The sequence below is a fragment of the Prionailurus viverrinus genome, chromosome D4, assembly GCF_022837055.1.
Source record: "Prionailurus viverrinus isolate Anna chromosome D4, UM_Priviv_1.0, whole genome shotgun sequence".
NCBI classification, from domain to species: Eukaryota; Metazoa; Chordata; class Mammalia; order Carnivora; family Felidae; genus Prionailurus; species Prionailurus viverrinus.
The window spans coordinates 15574954-15600529 of record NC_062573.1 but is presented as its reverse complement, the minus strand read 5'-3'; the positions used below and the strand labels follow the sequence as shown (position 1 = coordinate 15600529).

The 25576-nt window shown below is 42.0% G+C and overlaps 1 protein-coding gene across 9 annotated transcripts in view; it reads right to left on the bottom strand.

Moving 5' to 3' along the window:
- Positions 1-25576, bottom strand: part of SUSD1 (sushi domain containing 1) — a 276094-nt gene that overhangs the window by 37517 nt on the left and 213001 nt on the right. The gene's annotated exons all lie outside the window — the stretch shown is intronic.

The window sequence follows — 25576 nt, the reverse complement described above, 5'->3', positions numbered from 1 at the left end:
CACAGCCCTACTCGGGGCTCCATCTCGCAACCATGAAATCATGACCTGAGCCAAAATCAAGAGTTGCATGCTTAACCAACTGAGTCACCCAGGCACCCCTGATTATATTCATTTTATAGATGATAAGAGTAATCAGGGATTCTGACAAGTGAGTTCCCCACTGTTTTCAGAATTCCCACCTGCCAGGCTAACTTAGCCCCAGTTGATCTGGCTGAGGCCCCACTTCTCCTTTTGCTCCATACAAAAGGGCTCACAGAAAACTTAGTAATGCTACGGTCATTGGAAAACTACTGTCTTTTTGACTTCCAGCCTGGGACCACCAGAACCCAATAGGAAAAGCAGAGGGGTGGTAGGGGAGTGGGGAGCAAGAGCTCAGTGTGCTCATTCTCAGCAGGGTTGATGGCAACCACTCCCATCTGTAGAGTTACAAACGTGTTCCCACTTGTTTCTCTATTGAATAAGATCTTCACAAGAACTCTCTGAGTAGGTATCATGAGGTCCATTTTAAAGATAGAGAAACTGAGGGGGCGCCTGGGTGGCTCGGTCGGTGAAGTGCCCAACTTTGGCTCAGGTCATGACTTCTCAGTTCTTGAGTTTGAGCTTTGTATAGGGCTGTCTGCTGTCAGCACAGAGCCTGCTTTGGATCCTCTGTCCCCCTCTCTCTCTGCACCTTCCCCACTCATTCTCTCTCTCTCTCAAAAATAAACAATTTTAGGGAAAAAAGATGGAGAAACTGAGACTCAGAAGTAGACTTACATGTGTACAGTTATGTAACTCATAACCGGCAGAGCCAAGGTTTGAGTTCAAATCATCTGACTCCAAAACCAGAACATTTTCCACTGTATCAGGCCACAGAGGAAAATGAAGCATGGAGCATCTTTCTGGATAGAGTCAGGGGCCTGAGATTCCCTGTAGGGGGCCAGTATCCCTGCAGGGTGTCCTTCTTTCCTCAGGTTGCTTTGGGACTTTAAGGCAAATCACTGTGTATTGTAGTCAAAGGCTGGTGTGGCATGCTTTCTCAAGCATCCAAGCCCAAGGATGGTCATATATTAGGAAACAAGGTGGTGTTCATTCACCATACTCCTCCCACCTAAGCCAGCTTCCAAAGTGACTGAGGCATAATCATAAGATCTCACAAAAACAAAGCTCAAAATACTAGCTTTATGGCTGAAAAGGAGACCATGGGTTCACCTCCCCAGACTTTCTATTATTTATCCCCAGAATGACAGTCTTTTCTCTCTGAGGGGCAGAATATATCCCAGTAAGTTCATGGCATGGAGGAGCAGAGAACCTGAGTTTTCAGAGAGCAAGCTGCTCCAAAAGAGAATTTTCTGGTTAGTCACTTCTCCCTTGGGGAGCACTGTGTGAAGGAGAGAGGGGCTGAACGTGTCTGCCCATGCTTTCACCTCTTCTCTATGACAGTGTGAGGAAGGGGGAACAAGCATTCCTTCCTCTCAACACTGTGCTTCCCACATTGCAACATCCTGAGTCTACCAGGGATCGTCAGCAGATGCAATATGTAATTCATTCTGACGAGGAAAGAAAGACAATGGTCTTGATGTCTTATCTAGAATGGTAGGTAAATGAGACAATCGTGTAAGAGGAAGGACTAGTAACCAGGAAGAGCAGATGTGTTATTTGCAGACAGGTGGAACGACCAAATTAGACTTTCAGGGCTGTAAAGAACTTAGAGATCACATACAACAAATCCCTGCTTACCTGACAGGCTTGTTTGGCAAGGTCATGTGGGAATTCATGGGGCTGGGGTGTGAGTCCAGCATTTAGTTTGGTTGTCCTAAAGAAGTTTAATGACCTCAGCCCCATACCCATGTCCCCCTTCTAAGGCTTTCTCACCTTAGGGCCCATGCTGCTACTGTTGAGCCCTCCAGCATGGCCATAGCTGAAGGGGGGAAGGGTAGCCAGCCTAGATGCTGGTCTATAAACTGAGCAGGAGGGACTCCAGTGACTAATTGAACCCGCTAGATTCTGTCTTTTGAGGATTTTTGAATATGAGACATCGGGCTCTGAGCAATTGATAGGAAGGGCAAAAGACACAGAGAACAGGCAGTAAGAAGACATGAGCTGAAGCTATGAGTGAGCAGGGTGTGAGGTCAGATGAAGAGCAAAAAGCGTTTCATAGGTGGAGATGTGAACAGCAAAGAAAGGATGGAGGATCTGGGTTCAAATGATGGGGAAGCTCTGGAGTAGCGATTGGCTCCTCCTGCTGCGGAGGGAGGTATAGAGATCACCCAGCTGCCAGACCACGTTGGATCCTGCACTACCTTCCAATTACCAAACTATGTTCTAGGCCCTGGGGAGGTTAGCTGTTGAGCTATTAACAGGGTCACCAGGGACCTGGTTATATGGCCAAGATGTCACCCTTTCTTAAAACACGTAGCTTCATGAAACACCAACACTCAGGGTAAAATGGTAAGCCTTTTTGTACATTACAACCCGAACAGGCTAACACATTGGCTTTTCCACTAGCAACTGCACCTGTACAAACCACATAAATCAGTATTGAAAGTTTTGATCCCATAGTTGTGTCCCCTCTGGCAGCAACACCTACAGTTTTTAAAAAAAAAAATTTTTTTTTCAACGTTTATTTATTTTTGGGACAGAGAGAGACAGAGCATGAACGGGGAAGGGGCAGAGAGAGAGGGAGACACAGAATCGGAAACAGGCTCCAGGCTCTGAGCCATCAGCCCAGAGCCCGACGCGGGGCTCGAACTCCCGGACCGCGAGATCGTGACCTGGCTGAAGTCGGACGCTTAACCGACTGCGCCACCCAGGCGCCCCAACACCTACAGTTTTTTGATTGGCCCAGAATTCACTTATGATCCTTTCCTCCATCCCAAATAATCACTATCAGAGCCTTAGAAACCTCCTGGTACAGCCTATACTACTCCTTTTTCCCTAAGCAGGCACTCCTTGGGCACTGGGTGCCTCTGTGTTTAGTGTCTGTCCTAAGGTCCAAGAATAGCATGAGCAGTCGTGATGATTAAGTGCCCAGAGCATGACTCCCTATTCACAAAACGTGGAGCAGCTGGGTGGGAATGCACGTGTTGGATGAAGGGAGGTAAGTCAGGTGGGAAGATAAGAAGAATGCCCGGCTAGCTAGGAACTGTAATCTCTAGCTTTGCTTGGATGTGCCCTAACCTACTGCGACTTGACCTCCTCACCTTCTTCACCCCATTTTTGCTCTCTGCCACTCTTCTCTCCTCCCCCTTCCCCCCTTCCCTGGCCTCTCTATGGGACTCTGGGGTGATATGAGTAAACCCCAACAAAGCTTCTACCAAATCCAGGTCTCCTCCTAGAGAGTCTCCAGTGATAAGAGCATGGATTTTTCACAGTTGGTTACAAACTTGACTTTATTTTGTCACATATAAAATTGGCAAAGTTCAGTCTCTCCAGCAAACGGTGTTGGGAAAGTGACATGTGGAAAAATGAAACTGGACCACTTTCTTACACCATACACAAAAATAAATTCAAAATGGATGAAAGACCTAAACATAAGACAGGAAGCCATCAAAATCCTTGAGGAGAAAGCAGGCAAAAACTTCTTTCACCTCAGCCACAGCAGCTTCTTACTCAACACCTCTCCAGAGGCAAGGGAAATAAAAGCAAAATTGAACTATTGGGACCTCATCAAGATAAAATGCTTCCGCACAGCAAAGGAAACAATCAGCAAAACTAAAAGGCAACCGACAGAATGGGAGAAGATATTTGCAAATGACATATCAGATAAAGGGTTAGTATCCAAAATCTATAAAGAACTTACCAACACCCAAAAAACAAATAATCCAGGGAAGAACTGGGCAAAGTTTAAAAGCCCATTTTATTTACAAAGGTGTAGGAAAACAAGTACTCTCATACATTGCTGGTAGACATATAAGTTGGCACAATTTTCAGGCTGAAAATTACAAATCACATGCCTTTTGACTTAATTAGCTCCACGTCTAAGAATGTGTTCTAAAGATATACACGTAGCAAACTTTACTCGCTTTCTTTCAGGACGCATCCATTAAGGATGGCTCCAGTGAAGAAGCAGCAGTCTTTGGAATTCTCTGTAGCCCATGATATGGGATAACCAGTGTTGTATGTAGCCAACAGCCTGTCTGGGTTGAGAATAGATATAGGTAGGTGGCCTTTCTCTTTCCATCAAGCCTTCCTCGATTTTTCCAATAGAACAACATACAGAGCACCTCACTACATCCCTTACAGAGTGCAACTGAAGAACTCAAACTATTCACCAACTATTCTGCCTTTCTGATGAATGAAAGAGTAGAAGAGTGTTGTGACCATGTAATAGGGGATATTGGGCAAAAAGCGACAGTACTGTTGCATAGGAAATGCCAGAGTACGGTGTAAATGGGAAGTCATTTTCAGTTCTGACCTCAAGCAGGAAGGGGCTCCTCTAGCCAGACAGCCTTTAAAACTCCTTTTTGCCACCACAATCTGTAATGAATTCAGCCACTCGAAGAGCGCACAGAGTCCTTGGTTAGAGATTCAGAGCGCCAGGCTCACTCAGCTATTCCTAGACTCAGCATCCAAATACCGGTACCTTGAACCATGTGCAGAAAGATGACCTATAGCAAATGGATCCTATAGAAAGAGGCAGACCTCCCAGTGCAGGGCACACTGTGTGAGACGGGGAGACATGGGCTACCTACAGAGAATTAGACCCAACCTGCCCCTTTGCTTTAGGGTCATGGCCAGAATCACCTAAAGAGGATCCAGAGCTGGGGTTCAGAAGCCATCACGGGCTGTTACCAGGGTGTATTATATAGCCTTGCTTCAATCCTTCTCAACATTTCACTTTGCCATTTCCATAAAGTTCTGAGCTTGGCGAATTCCAAGGCAATATTAGAGTCCTCTAGAAAAATAAAGATAGGTACTGCCTTTTACTAATTTTTTCCCCACCATTCCTGCCATACATTACAACAGTTCTTCATTTCAGGGGTTAATTGGATGGAAAGATCATTTCATTTGTCTATTTTATGTAGGACGAGGCTTCCTGTGCCTTCTTTTCTTATCTGCAGTATCAACTTTTATGATTCTGTGGTAAATTTACTAACATGGAAAGAATAGGGGAGAAGGGGAGGGGGTTGAATAGAATAATGGTGGGGTCTGGAGTGCCTGGGTGGCAGAGAGATACTTCAAAGAGAAGAATGAATAGCAAGGCCCTAAATAAGTTGTACTCTGAGTTTAGTAATGTTAGCTGTGTTCATTGTGAGGACAGGTGTTTGCCCTCTGATAATAAGTAGACTTTAATCCTAGGTGTGAGTACAAGTCATGTCAACAGGGGTGGTTCCAGAGAAATTCACAGTAATTGCCCAAGACACAACATTAGCCCACAACCAAATTCTCACACTGAAAAGTCACTGGCAAGTAGGAATGCCAGTCTTGATACAGCTCATTAGGTAACAGAAAAGGAACTGATCCTCCAAGTCAACAAACATCTTTGGATGCTTCAAGGGCTAGCCAGGCAAGCCATTCCAGCAAGGGAGAGGTGTGGCTCTGGTGTGTGGTGACACACGGTGAACACCCAAGCTCCGTAGTGCTGATTAGTTGTGTAATGGGTGGATGAGTCAAAGATCACGCTTCCTAGCTTGTCAGATACTTGGTAGCTCCCAGGAACTTGCTCCAGACTTCCAGTGGCTCCATGCAAGCAATCCTGGGGCTGATTACGAGACCACATCAAGACTCAAATTTCAGTGTCATAAGCACTGAAGCAAAATCCTCCTGACTCACATCCTTTAATCCAAAGAGGAAGATTTCAGTCAGAGATTGTGTTTCTGTGAGCATCTTCATTTTCACCAGGGCCTTGTGAATTTATGTGGACAGCACAGGAGGAGCAGCAAATTAAGAGTCTGGTCCAGCAAAATCAGCTCTGGCAAGGTATGAAATCTTACCCACAAGACATGGTCGTGCTGCCCAGTCCATAGCACCAACAGCTATGGTACCATGTTCCCTGCAGGGAGCTTCCTCTTCCAAGCCCCCTGTAATGTTGGTATTGACACTTATCACCCTGCTACCTTATAGTTTGGGAATGGATGGAATGGTTAGCTTTCCTTCTCATCCCCAGGGCTCCAGGAAGAACAAGTAGTCATATACTCCTAGGTTTAATCCCTGGCTAAGCTACTTAATAATTGGATGACCATGGGCAAATAATCTGAGTCTCGATTTCTTCATCTGTTTATTAATAATAATAATACCCACTCTGTAGGGTGTTTTTTGAAGATTAAATTAAATCAGCTCTATAAAGTGCCTAACACAGTGCCTAGCACAAAAAAAAAAAAGTGGTAGTTTTCATCTCTGGAATTAGTGAGTCTCAGAACTGGAAAAAATGTTAAAGGTTATCCAATAAGACCCTCCTTCTGTTATTCTGTTGCCAGAATCCCCTATTGCACTTCCAAGACATGTGGCCATCCAGCCTCTACTTTGAGTGTATCAAGGCAAGAGACAATACTCCTAGGAGTTCTGAGGTTCTTGCTGAAATTGAGCTGAAATATAGCTCTAAGGGGCTTCGACTATTTGGAATAGTAACCCCTTACCCATGTACAAGAGTAGCACTCTGACTGTGCAGACTTGTACCACACATCTCTGGGCGATGCTGTTCACACAGACCACAATGTAAATGGTGCCTCCTGGAGTTGGGCATTGTGATGGCCCTGTCTATGTATAAGTCATCCAAATATTTAGTGTCAACCTCACATTCCTTTGAGTCTTTTCTTCTCCAATGAAAACCTCCAAATTGCTTCTATCATGTCTCACATGACAAGTTTTGCATCTCTCATCACTCAAGTCACTCAGTGCTCAACTAGGTACTGCCTGGATCTGGGCACAATGCTTTAGTCATCATCTGACCAGTCTGGAGAAATGAGACCCACTTTTCACATTTCACACCACTAAGCTATGTCCTCTCACCCCAATTCCATCCTGAACTTGTATGGTTCATTTTATTATTTCAGTTCTCATTTAATCCTTACACTTGCCCCTATGAAATTTCATCCAGCTGGGTACAGCTCATCATTCCAGATGGTGAAGACATCTTTGTGTCATGCAACATACTCATTCTCTCATGTTGGTACAGAGATTACTCAAGACTCACAGGACAAAGGGCAGAGTTCTTTCTCCCACTCTTAGAAAATTCTCCCTAACTGACATAGATTCTTTTTTCTTTCCTTCCTTCTTTTTTCCCTCCCTCCCTCCCTCTCTCCCTTCCTTCCTTCTTTCCTTCCTTCCTTCCTTCCTTCCTTCCGATACTTGTTTCACTAACATACAGTTAAGATGTCTCTTTATTCACCACAACTGTACTATGGGAGACTTTGTTGAGTTTCTTGTTCAAATGATTTATTCCTTCAGACAACAGTGTTGGGCACCTACTGTGTCTTGATACTGTAGTAGATACCTATAGTACAGGCAATGTTGTGCTGGAAAACATTTAACACTGACTTCCCAGAAAAAAAATCTTTGATCTGTAGCATTTGCTGATTTCCATGACATAAGTACTTCCAAAATGGCAGACTTCAAACTATCAATGTGATGTCACTGAACATGGAGTTGGGAGGAGATGTGCACAATTAGCTCTTGTGAACTAGCATGAGCCAACTCCAGCACACTACTGATGATGTACACATGAATCATAGGTGGTTTCTGCCTTAGAAAAACTCCAAGAGGTTTTTAGAATCTATGATGCACAATGCCCTTCTTCTCTCTAGACCTACTATGCAGAAACAATGTCAGTGAAGGATATAAGATTTGTCAGGTATAAGTTGTTCTCAGTGAACCATTGTGTTTCATACTTGCAGTGGACCTTTTAAGTGGTTGTGAACCTAAATGTTTCATTCAAAATTATTTCCAGAAGCAAGGTTAAACTCATTCACGTATAGTTTAAGGAATCCTATCTCCTCCTTTAAAAAAAAATTAGTACAGGGGTCCCTGGGTGGCTCAGTTTGTTAAGCGTGTGACTTCAGCTCAGGTTGTGATCTCATGGTTGGTGGGTTCGAGCCCTGCGTCAGGCTCTGTGCTGTCAGCTGGAGCCTAGACCCTGCTTCAGATTCTGTGCCTCCCTCTCTCTCTACCCCTTCCCTGCTCACACTGTCTCTCTCCCTCTCAAAAATAAATAAACATTAAAAAAATTGAGGGGTGCCTGGGTGTCTCAGTTGGTTAAGCATCTGACTTCAGCTCAGGTCATGATCTCACAGTTCGTGAGTTCGAGCCCCACCTCAGGCTCTGTGCTGACAGTTCAGAGCCTGGAGCCTGCTTTGGATTCTGTGTCTCCCTCTCAGTCTCTCTCCCACTCACACTCTGTCTCTCTCTCAAAAATAAATAAACATTAAAAAATTAAAAAAAAATTAGTATAGGGCACCTAGATGGCTCAGTTGGTTGAGTGTCCCACTCTTGATTTTGGCTCAGGTCATGATCTTACAGTCGTGAGATTGAGCCCCATGTGGAGCTCCATGCTGGGCATGGAGACTGCTTAAGATTCTCTCTCCCTCTCCCTCTGCCCCTCCCCCATTCATTCTCTCTCTCTCTCTCTCTCCCTCTCTCTCTCTCAAAACAAAAATAATTAGTACATTTCTAATCTTCTAGCATGTTTACTATTCTCCATAAGTCCTTAAAACTCTCCAAGCACATTTTAGAAATCCCATTCCTAAATTCTCAGTAACTTGGGGTGAATCCCATTCCAATTTGGGAGCCCAGAGTACATACTGCCTCTTCACCTACCTTGAGCTTTGGTTCCAACCAATATTTATTCTTCTCTTTTGGATCCAAAGATCTTTCTACTTGATGAGAATGATAAAAGGAAAATAAAGGAAAGGATCCTTTCTCCATGTTTTCATGACAGATAATCTTTGCTAACTGATGGGCAGAATAAGTTCCCCATCCCCAAGATGTCCACATCCTAATCCTTGGATTAGGAAGGACGTTATCTTACATGTAAACATGTTATATTTTTTGGCAAAGAGGAATGAATTAAGGTTGCACAAGGAATTAAGCTTGCTAAACAGATCTTAAAATAAGGAGAATATCCTGGATTATCCAGATGATCCCAGTGTAATCCCAGTTTTTTAAATGTAGAAGAGAGAGGCAGAAAAGATTTAGAGATGCTGCATTGCTGGCTTTAAAGATGGAGGAAGAGACCATGAGGCAAGGAATGCAGGTGACCCCTCAAACTGGAAAAGGCAAGGAAATGGATTCTCCTTTAGAGCCTCCAGAAGGAAAAAAGCCCTCCTTACTCTTTGATTTTAACCCTGTGAGACCCATTTTGGGCTCTGACCTCCAGAATTGTAAGACAGTAACTTGGTGTTTTTAAACTACCAACTTTGTGGTAAAACGTCCTACAGCAGCCATAGAAAACTCATACATCAACCCACTCCAGGCCTTCTTCCTTGCCATCTTCCATTATCAAGGCTGGAAAGTCCAGTACAGATAGTCCCCAACTTACAATGTTTTGACAAGTAGGATGATGCAAAAGTGATACACATTCAGTAGAAACCATACTTCTAATTTTGAATTTCGATCTTTTTCCAGGCTAGTGACATACGGTAGAATCATCTCTCATGATGCTGGGTAGTAGTGGGTACAGCTCCCAGTCAGCCATGTGCTCACAGGGGCAAACAACTGATACACACGCACCACAATTCTGTACCCACACAACCACTCTGTTTATCACTCTCAGTACAGTAGTCAATAAATTACATGAGATATTCAACACTTTAGTATTAAATAGGCTTGCTATTAGATGATTTTGCCCAACCATAGGCTGAAGTGTCCTGAGCACATTTAAAGCAGGCTAGGCTAATTAAAGTATTTTCAACTTAAGATAGACTTATCAGGACGTAACCTCATTGTAAGTTAAGGAAGATCTGCACTTGCTAAGTCAGTGGTTCTGTGCTTTTATAATCCATTACCAAAACCATGATGGTGACTTAGGTACCAGTGTCACCAAAATATAGTGATGTGGAGATCCAGAGGACCTTGACCACTGAAGAAAGTGCTTTGGCTATCAAGACATGTTCTATCACTAGGGGCGCTGGGGCAGCTTAGTCGGTAGAGCATCAGACTTTGGCTCAGGTCATGATCTCATGGTTTGTGAGTTCGAGCCCTGCATTGGGTTCTGTGCTGACAGCTCAGAGCCTGGAGCCTGCTTCGGATTCTGTGTCTCCCTCTTTCTCTGCTCCTCCGCCACTCACGCTCTGTCTCTGTCTCTCAAAAATAAACATTAAACAAAACAAAACAAAAAAGACATGCTCTATCACTATAGCCAGACAGTATTTTCTCCAGAGGTAGAAGGGAAGATAATGCTTCCTCTCTATGGTGTATGTTCACCTGTAGTCACATCTGATGTGCGAGCTCTCCAGCTACACAGCACTATCTTTACATAACACATACCCACACAAACTCTTTTCTCAAGGTGTCTTCATAGCACTAGAGTGCTACATCCAGATGACTTTCCAAACTTGGCCATCCATTCTACCTGGAACCAATTTCCCCTACAACCTCAGTGTCCTGGCTCCTGAGAGCAGAAGTCTCACATCACCCCAATCCCAAGACACACAACATTTTCCTAGTCAGAATGGGTGTTATTTTTTCCAGAGGATAAAAACCTTATCTTAAAACAGTAAAAGTGTATCTTTGCTTCCTAATCCCCCTGAGGAAATTACCCGACTTGCACATGATCTTGTGATTCTCATAAATTTAACGTCACTTTTTGGTCAGTACTGCTTCTCCACCCTTGCTTCTCTGATTCCTCTCCCCACCCTACCCCCCCACTTTCCCTCCACCACAAAACCATCAGGAAAGCAAAGCAAGAACTTTGCCACATATTTGACATAGAGGCCACCACTTTTAGGCAGCAGGCTTGAGCAATGGAAACATGAACAAAGCAAAAGGGCCCACAGACACTTTAAGCGACATAGCCATAGGCCCCAACTGACCAATACAATCAGACACAGTTCCTAAGATTACTAAAAAAGGGAAAATTCCATATGTTCCTATACTCCGCCTCTCTATGGTATAACTGTGGCCCCCACCACTGCCTCAAGGCAGATAGTCTCTCCTTTGCTATCCTGCCTGCCTCCTCTCTCTTTCAGTGTACTTAATAAACTTCTCTTTTGTTCTGCCTTGGGTGAATTCTTTCACTGCCCACACCACTGGCCCCCCACCCATTAGAATGTCTCACATTTGGTGACCCCCCCATCCAATCAGGTCACCCCACATTTGGGTCTTACATGAATGAGATTTTCAGGAAAGGGTGGAGAGCTTATGTACTGCCATTATCTTGCCCTATACTTCCCTTCAGCTTGGTGGGCAGGCTGCAATCCTTTCCCACAACCAAGGTATTTATTTCCTTCTCCCTTTTTATCCTTACCTATGTGCCCTGCATGGAGTTTCTAGCCTAAGGTAATTGATTTCCATACCACCATAAATGTTCCCTTGAGTAACTCTGTTCTCTTTCATCTCTGTGTTCCAATCTTATGTTTCATGCCCCAGAGTCTCTGGAACAGCGTTCACTGAGTTTATTACTCATGCTTTGTACTCTCGTACCTTGAGTTCATCAATCATTAATATGTCCTAGGTGCTGTGGGACATGAAAGATGCTCCATGTGACTTGAATCCTTGTAGTTTACCCGTCTAGTTGGGACATTACCAGATAACGATGCTGTGAGATAGGAGTGGCATGCACTTTAATAAAAGAATTGATGAGTTCCAATGAAAGCTCTGAAGTGGGCAACATGTCACTTCCAATTTGAAGACAGGGTTCAAGGAGGAGGGGCTTCCAAGATGGGCCTTGAAGAATGAGAACAATTTAGAAATGTGAAGATGGGGAGGGTGGCAATTTGGGCCAAGGAGGCTATCCTGTGAGCAAAAAGTTCAGACTTGTGATAATGCTGGGCGTCTGTCTCCATGGAGAAGAATGAAGCTTGGCTTGGACAAGCACAGCATGGTGGGTTAAGAGTGTGAGGTAAGACTAGAAATGTAGATGGGGTCAGACCTCAGAGGGTTCTCAAGTCAGCAAACAGGATTTGGCCTTTCAGCTATAGTCAATGGGTATCTTTAAAGTTTGGTGAGCAAAGAGTAAAGCCACTTACTTACTTACTTACTTACTTATTTATTTACTTAATGTTTATTTTTGAGAGAGAGAGAGAAAGACAGCATAAGTGGGGAGGGGCTGGAAGAGAGAAAGAGAGAGACAGACAGAATCTGAAGCAGGCTCCAGGCTCTGAGCTGTCAGCACCAGAGCCCGACACGGGGCTCAAACTCAGGAATCATGAGATCATGACCAGGAATTGTGAGATCATGGCTTGAGCCAAAGTCAGATGCTCAACTGACTGAACCACCCAGGTGCCCTGCCACATACTTTTTAAAATGTATAATAGCCATTCACTAAAAGAATATTGGTATTCAGTAATTTTTAAAAATGTTTTATTTGTGGGGCATTAAACATTAAAAAAATGTTTTCTTTGTTTTTGAGAGAGAGAGAGGGCACATGTGAGTAGGGGAAGGGCAGAGAGAAAGGGGGACAGAGGATCCAAAGCAGCCCTGCGCTGACAGCAGAAAGCCCAGTGTGGAGCTCGAACCCACAAACCGTGAGAGCATGACCCGAGCTGAAATCAGGAGGTGGATGCTTAACCGACTGAGCCACCCAGGTACCCTATGGCCTTCTTATACAAGGTAAAGTGGTTAAGAGAACATCAGCCTTAGAGTCAAAAAACACACAGTCAAATCCTGCCTCCTCCTCTACTAGCTGAGATTTGACCAGCTTAACCTCTTTCAGGTTCAGCTGCCCCATTTATAAAAATGGAGACTGTAATAGAATCTACCTCAGAAGGTTGTTGTAATGCTTAAATGAAATAATAAATGACACGTACTTAACATAACTTTGACTCACAGAATAAGTGTTCAGGACATGTTAGGGGAGAAAAGGCACAGCACACTTTCTCCACAGCCTGGAAAACACATCTCCTACCCCCAATTCTTGTGCCCAAACTATTAGGTAGTTGGTACTGAGTTTTCCACAGCTGGTCATAAGCATCACTCTGTTGGTTTTGCTCAAACACGGGTCAGGGAGGGAAGGAAGAAGAGGGCCTAACTCCCTAAGTCCCACCTCTATTCCTGCTCTCTGTTTACACAGGGTTGCAAATTTAAATACCATAGAGAACAGACAGGTGTGTAAACAAGTGAAGCAGGCCCGGGAAGATGTGTGACAAATTGAAGAGTAGGATTTGATCCTGGCCCCATAAAATTGCCTTTGCTTACACTTCCTGAGGTGCTTAGGGCTGGTAGACAAAATGGAGCAAGTCATAGTTTGAATTATAAGAATGCTTGTAATGTTACCTTTGTGAGGAATATGAGTCAATTCTTGACTGATAACACTATCGACACTAGGTGAGGACCTCGTAACCACTGACCTGAACTTTTTATCTCATGGACGTGGTGAACTGTAACCAATACTCTGTACTTGTGTGAGTTGCATTATTGACAGCTCGGAGGAGAGTTTGTGGACACACACAGATATGTAATGGTTCCTATGCATTTTAGCTTTTTTTTTCTTTCTTTTATCCTGCCTAATTTTTAAAAATTCCTTATTTCCCTTAAGAAATTGTGTTCAGTGTCATATGTTCAAATAAAAGTGTACAAAGTAAAATGTACAATTAAAATCCTTTATAGAGGGGCACCTGGGTGGCTCAGTCGGTTAAGTGTCCGACTTCGGCTCAGGTCATGATCTCACGGTCCGTGAGTTCAAGACCCGCGTTGGGCTCTGGGCTGACGGCTCAGGGCCTGGAGCCTGCTTCGGATTCTGTGTCTCCCTCTCTCTCTGACCCTCCCCCGTTCATGCTCTGTCTCTCTCTGTCTCAAAAACATAAACAAACATTAAAAAACTAAATAAATAAAAATAAAATCCCTTATAGAATCATCTCTTCAGAAATTACCTCAGCAAGAATTTGATAGATTTTTTTTCCGGTTTGATCTTATGGCATGTGCACACTGTATTTGTTTCCTGGGGCAGCCATAACAAAGCACCACAGACTAGGTGACTTAAATAACAGCAATTCATTTTCTCACAGTTCTGGAAGCTGGAAGTCTGAGCTCAAGGGGTCAGCAGTGTTAGTTTCTCCTGAGGCCTCTCTTCTTGGCTTGAGGATGGCGGTCTTCTACCTCTGTCTTCACATGGTCTTACTTGTGTGTGTCTGTGTCCTAATTTCCTTTTCTTATAAAGACACTAGTCATATTGGATTAAAGTCCACAATAAAGACCTCATTTAAACCTTAATTACCTCTTTAAAGATCTTTTCTCCAAAAACAGTCACATCCTGAAATACTGGGCATTAAGGCTTTAACATAGGAATCGGGGGATGATGTACAAATTCAGCCCGCAACACACACATGTAATAATTCTTATAATAATTCTTTTTCAGCAGAGTTATGCAACTTGCTTTTTTCACTTAAGGTAGTTTCAACACATTTTCAAGTCAGAAGATTGTGTATCTTTCTGAGGAGGCTGAGAGATTGAGTACTTAGCTGTCTCATCTCCTATATATGGCGAAAGAGAAGGGGTTGGGAATGGCCATTTGGGTCCACAACCAATAGCATCGGTCAAAGATACACTGGCTCTTCACTGCCTCTCTTCCTTCTTCTAATTGCTTTTATTACTTTGTGTTTTCATCTGAAGTTCACGTGATTTTCTTATGCTTTTTCTTCATATCCCACATTAAGTTGGTTATTGCATAAATTATGCTCTGTTTGCTGTTTCTATGATGGGTGTTCATTGCAAAATGATATTATGTCCTTGCTTTCTTTTCTTAGCTCTTCTGGCTTCCTTGCTTTATCTCAGTCAGTTGATTTATGACTACATCTTTTATCTCGCTCTTTCTCTTCTGTGGAAAGTGCAAGGCATGTGTTACCTGAAAGTTCCTGCTGCCTCCTAGGATGTGTTCTCCAAGTCTCCTGTTTGACTCTCAGTAGTGTGAGTGGTTTCTCTGTTGCTTCCCTCCTTGTGTCTTTAGGGTCCCTTTATATTCTGCCCCTGGTACTTAAAAATGTACATTGATGCCCTATGTTCAGCCTTTCATTGAGTCTGTGTGTGTGTGTGTGTGTGTGTACACGCACACATGTGCACAGGGGTCTTGAGCAGTTGGCATTTATGAATTTTGTCTCAACTTTCTTTCTCTGGAACTTGACCTTGTCAGGGCCCATCCTGTGGGCTGCCTTCATTTTGTAGAGTGTTCCCAACCTGAGGTGAAGTTCATTCCCTTGCAGGCCCCTTAAGGCCCCTGAGCACTGATTTGATGTAGCAGTCAAATCTATCTTAGTGTCTTTTTTTTTTAATGTTTATTTATCTTTGAGAGACAGAGCATGAGCAGGGAAGGGGCAGAAAGACAGAGGGAGACACAGAATCCAAAGCAGGCTCCAGGCTCTGAGCTGTCAGCATAGAACTGGATGCAGGGCTCAAACCCATGACCTGAGCCAAAGTCAGATGCTTAACTGACTGAGCCACCCAGATGCCCCTATTTTAGCCTTTAATGTCATCCTTAGGAAAGATTTTCTTACTTCAAGACATATACAAATATTCATCCATTTATGGAAGTATATTTATTATATTGTTTCCAAATGGCTAGCCAACTTTTCCAATATAATTTTTTAAATTCCCCAAATCTTTCCTACCTATATAACTTGCCGGACAGTGTTTATACACATAGTGGATATGATATACTGAACAGTGTACAGACACAGAACTTTTCTAGGCTTTTCTCTCCATCTCACTAAAATAGCTCTTCCAGTTGTATCTATTTTCAGAACACAAATGTATATTCACAAACAGATTATGTTGCATTATAGTCTGTTCTTAGACATAATATATATAAAATTTTAGCTTTATAATACAGGAAATTGAAAGTTGCATAAACAAAAGTTCCCACTGCTCTCACCCCCCACTTATACCCCATGTACAAGGTCTAATCATAATGCTGACCTGATTAGGGCATAACAGATATGCCCTAAACAAGAAAACTTAGGGACAGCCTCTACTGCCTGTGGGTAGGGCCACAAGAGCAGGGCAAAAGGACCCATGCCGTGACTCAAGAGTGAGAAATTTGTCTGAAGTTATCAAATCTTCATTTTACTATAGCAGACAGGGCAAAGTCTTATATAGACTTTTTTTTGATGACCAAAACAAGTGACCCCAAGATTTATCTTAGGGAGGGAGCACTCTTTGTTTAAAAAAACATTTCATGGTCCACTTAGATACATCAAGTTTGTTCTCGGGTCGCAAAGCCTAATCATGAAGTGTAAAGAGGGAGTTCAAATGCTTTATGAGAACAAAAGGAATGATTTTAGACTCCTATGAGGAGAAGACAGAAACAAGGAAGAACAAGAGAAAAAACAGAAGCCAGTGATACAGTAAAATCCCCAGGGGTGGGAGAGCTAAATGGGCTTTTAAGAGGACACCCAATATTTAAAGTTGAGTTGTTACGATAGCTTTGATGTAAACTCCCCCATCTCTCCAGGTTCTTAGCATCATCTGCTCCTCAAATGAAAAGCCTGTGTTTAAGGGGGGAAGGGAGTAGAGGACAGCAGCTGTGTTCATATCTAGTTCCATGAGTTGTCATGGATGGTCCATAATCTAAACTTATTCAGCAGAAACATGAACCAGAGCAGAGGTAACCATGAGCAAGTAGGTTCCTCAAACTGTTGCGAAACCTTGGGGAAGATCATTGATTTCTACAAGTTATAAAATGGGGACTTTCGATTATATTAAATCTTGCAAGCAGGGTGATCCCAGCTCTGTAGTTACCCAAAACTTCACTGGCTATATCTGTGTTTGCCTCTCAAAAGAACTGGCATCACTCCTACCTTTGGGGAAATGCATTGCCATATTGCTCAATTTACCTCCCAGAAACAAGTGGGGAGAGGGAAGGATAAACAGAATTTCAAAACCTCTGTTAGTTTTTCTAATGGTCCATTTCTGAGCAGAGCAGATTAGATAGAATTACATTTTTCTCTTTGTAAAATGTGGTTAATCATAATAGCTTCTTCACACGGTTGTGGTGAAGATTACATGATTAGTGGTATATGTACAGCACTTTAGAAGTGCGTGGCACACAGTAAATCCTGTGACATTTACTATTATGAATATTTTTAAAGTTTATTTATTTATTTTGAGAGAGAGAAAGAGAGTGATGAGGAGACGGGCAGAGAGAGACAGAGAATCCCAAGTAGGCTCTGCCTGACACGAGGCTCGAACCCACGAACCATGACATCATGACCTGAGCCGAAAACAAGAGTCAGACGCTTAACTGACTGAGCCACCCAGGCACCCCTAGTATTATGACTATTAATACTACTGTCATTATCATGCCTAGTAGAATAAGGGGAATTGAGCTGCAGGGACTCTAAGAGGAAAGGAGGCAGAATCTTCAGGAGTAAGAAGAGGAGTGCCCTGCCCTCACCTCTCCCTTTACCTCAAGTCTTCAACAAGTCCACCATACACGAAAAACAAATGCCTGTGGGGAGTTTCGGGAGGCAGGGGCAGTTGTGGGGCAAAGCGTCACAGAAAGGAGCCAAGTTATGGGGTAGAGAAGAGAGACTGGCTTCAGCAGGTGGGATGTAAATGAAGCCAAGAGGAAGCTAGAACTTGAACTCAAAACTGAAAATGATTGGGGGTCAATAAACTCACCAGGAATCTGCAAACATAAATGGAAAGGATTAAAGAAATCATGCCAACAGAAAAAAAAAAAAAAAAAAAAGCCCAAATCACATTCAAGTGATGCTCTCAGCTGACCTAAGCTCACATTAAAAATAAACTGCACAAGGGGCACCTGGGTGGCTCAGTCGGTTAAGCCTCCGACTTTGGCTCAGGTCATGATCTCACAGTTTGTGAGTTCGAGCCCCTTGGGCTCTGTGCTGACAGCTTGGAGTCTGGAGCCTGCTTCAGATTCTGTGTCTCCTTCTCTCTCTGCCCCTCCCCTGCTCACGCTCTGTCTCTCTGTCTTTCAAAAATAAATAAATGTGAAAAAAATAAAATAATAAAATAAAATAGAATAAACTGCACAAGAAAGTTAAGAAATAACTTGTTGAGAGACCCTGGGTGGCTCAGTTGGTTAAGCGTCCGACTTCAGCTCAGGTCATGATCTTGTGGTTTGTGAATTAAATCTCTTTCTCTCCCTTAAAAATAAACGTTTTTTTTTTTTTTTTAAAGAAGTAACTTGTTGAAAATATATCAGATAAACACTTCTGGGAAAATGGTCACTTCAATGCAAGTTTAAAAATTCCCTTCCAGACTATGCTCATTAAAATAAATAGAAATATCCCCCAATAGAGTGGGGCCCCAATCTCATACATATTAGGAAAATTGGCTGGCTGTGATTCAATTCATACCAAATTGAAAAGTGGTGCTGGGAATTCAAAGTGTTAACATTCAAACTGGTGACCCTTGCTGGGATGGGTAGGGGACAAACTTCTGAGAGCCCCACCAACAGAGAGTTGGAGTGGGTTGTGTACATTTGGGACACGTTCCTCTGTAAAGTATTAAGAAGCTTACAGAGAACACTAGGTAAGTAGCTCCTCTTGTTGACTTAACATTGCTTCCACTTCAGGACCGGTTAGGTCTGTAGGGAAGATGCAGCACAGGAGACCGGGTGGGGTGTCGGGGAGACTCTCCAACCAACAAAACCTAGCCCTAGCCCTAGCTAGCATCTCCCTAGCCAGACGTGCACCAAAATAGCTGCCTTTCCCCAAAGTAAACAGAAGTATGGAGATTCACTCCACTGTTACCCCAGCCAGAAGGACAAGATCAGTGAAGTTATACTCACAGCTATGGGATTTTTAACAACTTCTGAAAGGAAATGCCATTTCCCAGATTACCAACCAACAAACAATAAATAAACTAATGGAATGTAAGAGAGAGTCCAGAAGTAGAGGAGTCAATTAATATAGTCAATTAATTTTTGATAAAGGTGCCAAGGTAAAGCAAATAAGGAAAGAATAGTCTTTTTCAATAAATTGTGCTATTGAAATACCTTACCTCACACTATATATACATCAACACTTAATGACTCACGATACACAAAAATTAACACAAAATGGACCAAAATAGATCATTTACTTAAATCCAAAAGCCAAAACTATAAATCTTCTAAAAGAAAACATAGGAGAAATTTTTTTCAATCTTTGCCTAGACAAAGATTTTTTTTTTAAGATTTTATTTTTAAATAATCTCTATGCCCAATGTGGAGCTCGAACTCAGAACGCCAAGATCAAGAGTCACATTCTCCATCAACTGAGCCAGCCAGGTGCCCCCTAGACAAAGATTTCTTAGATGAAACACAAAAAGCATGGACCATAAAAAACAGAGAGAGAGAGAGAGAGATAAATTGGACTTCACCAAAATTTAAAACTCTACTCTTCAAAAGATGCTGTTAAGAAAGCAATGGTCTGGGAGACAAAATTCACAGTATGTCTATTTGCCAAAGTACATATACCCAAAATATATAAAGAATGTTTATAGTCAGTAGTGATGAGACAAGCAACTCAATTTTTAAAATATGCAAAAAGCTTTAACAAACACCTTGCAAAAGGACATATGTGGTTGGCAATTAAGTGCATGGAAAGATGTTCAATATGATTAGTTGTTAGGGAAATACAAGTTAAAATTGTAATAACATTCCAGCACATACCTACTAGAATGGCTGAAATCAACAGAATGGACAATAATAGCAGCAGTTTGGAGAGAATACAGAAGTCCGGGAATATAAAAAGCTACGCCAGTTTGGAAAACTGTTTGGTGGTTCCATATACAGTTAAATATATGCTTACAGTATGATGTAGCAATTTCATGACTGGTTATTTACCTGAAGAAAAGTATGTCCACACAATTACTTGTGCACAAATGTTCATAACAGCTTTATTCATACTGGCCCCAAATTGGAAACAACCCAAATATCCACCCAAAGTGAATGGATAGGGGCACCTGGGTGACTCAGTCATTCAAGCATCCAACTCCTGATTTTTGCTCAGGTCATGATCTCACAGTTCATGAGATCAAGCCCTGCATGGGGCTTGACATGGAGCCTGCTTAAGATCTATTCTCTACCTCCCCAACTCGCACGCACATGCTCATTCTTTCTTTCTCTCTCAAAAAAAAAAAAAAAAAAAAAGTGAGGGATGCCTGGTGGCTCAGTTGTTGAGTGTCCGACTTTGGCTCAGGTCATGATCTTTTGGCTTGTGAATTCGAGCCCTGCATGGGCTATGTGCTGACAGCTCAGAGCCTGGAGCCTGCTCCCTCTCGCTCTGCCCCTCCACTGTTCATACCGTCTCTCTGTCTCTGTCTCTGTCTCTCTCTCTCTCTCTCAAAAATAAACATTAAAAAAAATTTTCAAAAGTGAACAGATAAATAAATTGTGACAGAGCCATATAATGGTATACTCCTCAGTATGAAAAGGGAACAAACTATTGACACAGGAAACAAAAGGAACGGATCTCAAAACCATATGGTCCACTAAAAGCGCCAGACACAAAAGACCTCATACATATGCATATGGCACTCTGGAAAAGACAAATCTAATATAGAGAGAAAGAAAGCAGATCAGTGGTGCCTGGGGCTCTCCATGGTGAGCGGGGATTGACCGGGAAAGCAGAAATGAACTATTTGGGTTGAGAGAAATGTTCTTGTACTTTCTGTGGTGGTGGTGACATGTATGTACAATTTACCAATCTCATTAAACTATAACTGCAAATGCGTGCATTTTAATTGTATGCAAATGTACTTCAATAGAGTTGATTTAACAAAACAACATTTTTGTTGAAAAAAGCTACATGATATAAAAATATCTTTATGATGATAAACAGGAACCTGGACTAGCCAGCATGGTAGGGAGGGAGTTCAGATACATGTATAATATCCTTATCTTTCAAAAGAAGTTATTCATGGGTAATTAGAGATTCAGATTCTGATCAAGATAACAAGCTGAGCAAGGGCTGCTAGTTCTCTCCCCTGAAGGTGCAAACAGAAATGTGAGAGAGATGTCAATAAATTCCAGAACCTAACATAAGACTGCAAGAAAGTCTTGAAGAGACACAAAGTGCTTGGGTCTTGGTGAGGGGGGGAGATAGACTTTGGAAGCCTAATAGTAATAAAAGTAATACACAGTGTTTATTATTTGCCACTCTTCTAAGTCTTGGATATATATATTATCTGATTTAATCCCCTGAACAGTTCTGTGAGGTGGGGATTGTTATCCCCATTTTACAGATAAGCAGACTGAGGCAGGGTGAAGCTAAGTAGTGTGCCTAATATCACATAGCCAGTAAGGGCCGAGCCAGGATTTAAACCCAGGCAGCCTGGCTCCAGAGTTAGGGCTCTTGTGTCTGCACCCTGGGGCTTCCCATTATAGTGTTAGGAGCCATACGGTGAGGGAATGGCTGAAGGAACACACTCTCCCCCTGCCATTTCCTCTCCTCCATATTGCCCTCCTTGGGTGGAGGATGGCAATACCCACAGAAGGTTGATCAGAGAGGGTGCTTCTGTTCTCCACAGCATCTTCTGATAATGACAAGATGAGGCCATGACTGGCCCCTGATCATTACCTTGCTTCTCCCACCATCTGTGACTAGGAAATTACAAACTAGGATACCACCCTGCAAAAGATCTGTGCCTGGATAAAGTGGTTTAGAGATTGCCTAAAGAGTGGGATTGCCTGGGGTCCTTGCGGGGTGCACTAATGTGGAGTGGTTAAGCCCACCAGGGGCTCCCCCATCCCACTCATCTGGAGAAGATGACAGTGCTCACGTTTTCATCTCTCCCCAAAGACAGTGGCCATCAGGCACAAGGGAATATGAGCTCACAAGAAGAAAACAATGAGACATCTGAGGAACATAAACACTATAAAAGAGCCAACACCAGAGGAAGCAGAGTTAAAGGACCACCAAAATAAATATCAAGTTAAGATTACAGATATGCTCAGAAACACAGGAGGGTATTAGAAAAGAATAATAGATGTTATGAGGAAGAAGCAATGTCATGTGAGAAATAAGGTAAGTAAGTAACTTTAATTTCACTGCCACCTAAATAAATAATGGCAAAAATTAAAAAACAAAACGTGTGACAATGCGTAATTAAAACTAGAGAATACCAACGTACTGGGAGAAAAGGGTTGGGTCACAGGGATATGAAATTGTGCTAAGATATTTGGGGAGAAGACATGGAGAATTTTAAAAGGCATAATGTAGGGGCAACCTGGCTGGCTCAGTTGGAAGAGCATACGACTCTAAATTTCAGGGTCGTGAGTTCAAGCCCCGTGTTGGGCATGGAGCCTACTTAAAAATCAAATAAAAGGCGGGGAGCCTGGGTGGCTCAGTTGGTTAAGCATCTGACTCTTGGTTTCAGCTTAGGTCATGATCTCACAGTTCATGGGTTCGAAAGCCTGCTTGGGATTCTCTTTCTGGCCCTCTCCCGCTCGCTCTCTCTCTCTCTCTCTCTCTCTCTCAAAATAAATAAATAAACTTAAAAAGATAAATAAGATAAAATAAAAGGCATATGATAAGGTAACAAGGAGAAACACATCAGATAATAAGAGCTAAAAGAAGCTGGAGTGGCAGCTTAATTTTAGGTAAAATAGATTTCAAACTCTTCATTCCCCTCCCCTCCAAAAAAAAAAAGCCTATGGGAAAAATAATGATGTCATATAGTTGTACAAGTATAGTAGACCCCAAAAAACATAATGATTATGAGCATGTATATATCTGACTACTTAGCCTTAAAATATATAAAGCCATAACTGACAAAACTAGGGAAGAAACAGATAAAACCACCATTTTTGGAAGAAGTTTGACACTTACTCAGAAACTGTTAGATCACACCGATTTTAAAAATTAATTACCAGCATAGAAGATTTAATAAATACATGATTGAACATTTTAAAAGCAGGACAGCAACATATTTTTTTCTCAGCACATCTGAAGGAAGAGCCTTACTATAGCGGTGATTCTCAAAAACAGGAAGTCTCGCTGAGAAAGAGACAGGATACTGACTTATAAAATTAATAATGATAGAGGAAATTTATAGAGCCAGAAAAATTAAAGCCAGTCTAAAAGTTTAAAAATCTGCATGAAACAGATGAAATTCTAGGACAGTTGGCTAAATAAGAATGAGACTCTGATATCAACATAGAATACCTATCTTTTCTTTTCTCTTCTTTTCTTTCCAAGTACTAGACCCTGGCTAACCCAGATTCATCTCCTTTAATTCTTAGAACTAATATTTAGTAAGTACCTACCGGTGCCAAGCACTCTCTCATTCCATCTTTACAACAACTGCATGAGCTAGGTACCATTATTATCCCCATTTTATAGAAAAGGAAACTGAGGCATGGGAAAACTAAAAATCTTGCTCAAGGTTACCCAACTTCTAAATGTGCTGTAAACACTTAATATTTAAATATTAGATTATGAGATGTAATAGCATCATCATTTTATTTATTTCCTCTTATTTTTATTTTTTTTCATGGGCAATGCTTTCTTCTGTCTTAAAAATAGTAGGGCTAAAATCTAGTAAAATGTGGACACATACCCTGTACTTATTTTATGTTGTGATTTACAAGGTATAAATTCTATATTTTGTAAAATGTTTTGAAAGAAGTCGACAAAGTAATTCCCCTTTCTTGTTCCCAAATGCAGAGGTCTGAGAGAAGTCTCATGGTCTATGAGCTTCTGGGTGTTATCAAATCCAATTTCCTCTGAACTACTAACTGCCCAGATACATTTACAGGGCATGCAGGAGTCCCACTTAAGCAGTGGTTTTTGCCACATATCTATCTATCTATCTATCTATCTATCTGTCTATCTATCTATCTATCTTAATTTTTTTAATGTTTATTTTATTTTTGAAAGAGAGAGAGGGACAGATCATGAGCAGGGGAGGGCCAGAGAGACAGGGAGACAAAGAATCTGAAGCAGGCTCCAGCCTGAGCTGTCAGCACAGAGCCCACAAACCATGAGATCATGACCTGAGCTGAAGTCAGACACTTAACTGAGCCACCCAGGCACCCCCGTATCTATTTTTTTCATTGAAGAATCTGATTTAGGGAGGGTTAATACTCCCAAGATCACAGAGCTAGGAAATGATGGAGTTGGTACTTGAATCCAGTTAATCTCACTCTAAAAGCCAAAGCATGTGATTACTAACATGCCCCTCACCAATGAGATCAGAAATAGGTCTCTATATACTAACTGCCCAAGATACACTGTTTAGGTTGGGGGGGGAGGGGATTTAACTCCAAAAATAGTATGTAAAAATTTCCTTTAAAAATATACATTAATAGGGGTGCCTGGGTGGCTCAGTCGGTTAAGCGTCCGACTTCGGCTCAGGTCACGGATCTCGCCGTCCGTGAGTTCGAGCCCCGTGTGGGGCTCTGTGCTGACCGCTCAGAGCCTGGAGCCTGTTTCGGATTCTGTGTCTCCGTCTCTCTCTGACCCTCCCCCATTCATGCTCTGTCTCTCTCTGTCTCAAAAATAAATAAAAATGTTAAAAAAAAATTTTAAATAGACATTAATGGAAACCAATTTGACAATAAATTTCATATTAAAAAATAAATAAATATTAAAAAATAAAAGTATACATTATACATACACATCATATGATATATGATATTATATTTATATAAATTTATATAAACTTATTTAATTTTAATATAATTATAAGTACATAATAAAATTATATATTATATAGATATAGAAACAAACAGAGATACAGAGAAAGACACAGATTGAATAGTCTGGTAAGAGTTTTGTAATCATATTGCATGGTTGGATCCCAGCTCTCCCATTTATGAACTGGGTAACCTCTGGCAAGATATTTAATCTCTCCATGACTCAGTTTCCTTTGTCATAAAATGGGGAAATAATGGTACCTAATTCAGGGCTGTAAAGATGAAACCAGTCGTTACGTGGAAGAGCAGTTGACCAACAGCAACTGCTCACTAAGTATTAGTTACTTTATTTGTTAAAAAATGGCTATTTCTGGAGAACATTTCACCTCTGTTACTTTCGTAATCAAGGAAAGTTGCTAAATTAGGAATAACTCTACTGTAATTGTAACCATGTGATACTGATGCAGAAAGAGGTAGATCAATGGACTAGATTGGAGACTTCAGAGAAGTCCCAATTATACTGGGATAATATTAATAGATAATAAGGATGTAGAATCAGTGGGGAAAGTATAGGCTATTTCATCTAGTGAGCTCGTTTAATTTAGTGCCACGCATGGTGCTTTTTCTCAATTAGGTTATCCATCCGGGCTGGGAATCAGATGGGTAAAGTCCACTTCAGACAGTGTTGTCAGCCCTGGCTGCATAGCAGACTCAGGTGGAGAGCCTTTAAAACTCCTGCTGTCCAGGGGTGCCTGGGTGGCTCAGTCGGTTAGGCGTCTAACTTCAACTTAGGTCAGGATCTCGCAGTTCGTGAGTTTGAGCCCTGCATCGGGCTCTGTGCTGACAGCTCAGAGCCTGAAGCCTGCTTCGGATTCTGTGTCTGCTCCTCTCCTGCTCATGCTCTGTCTCTTTCTCTCAAAAATG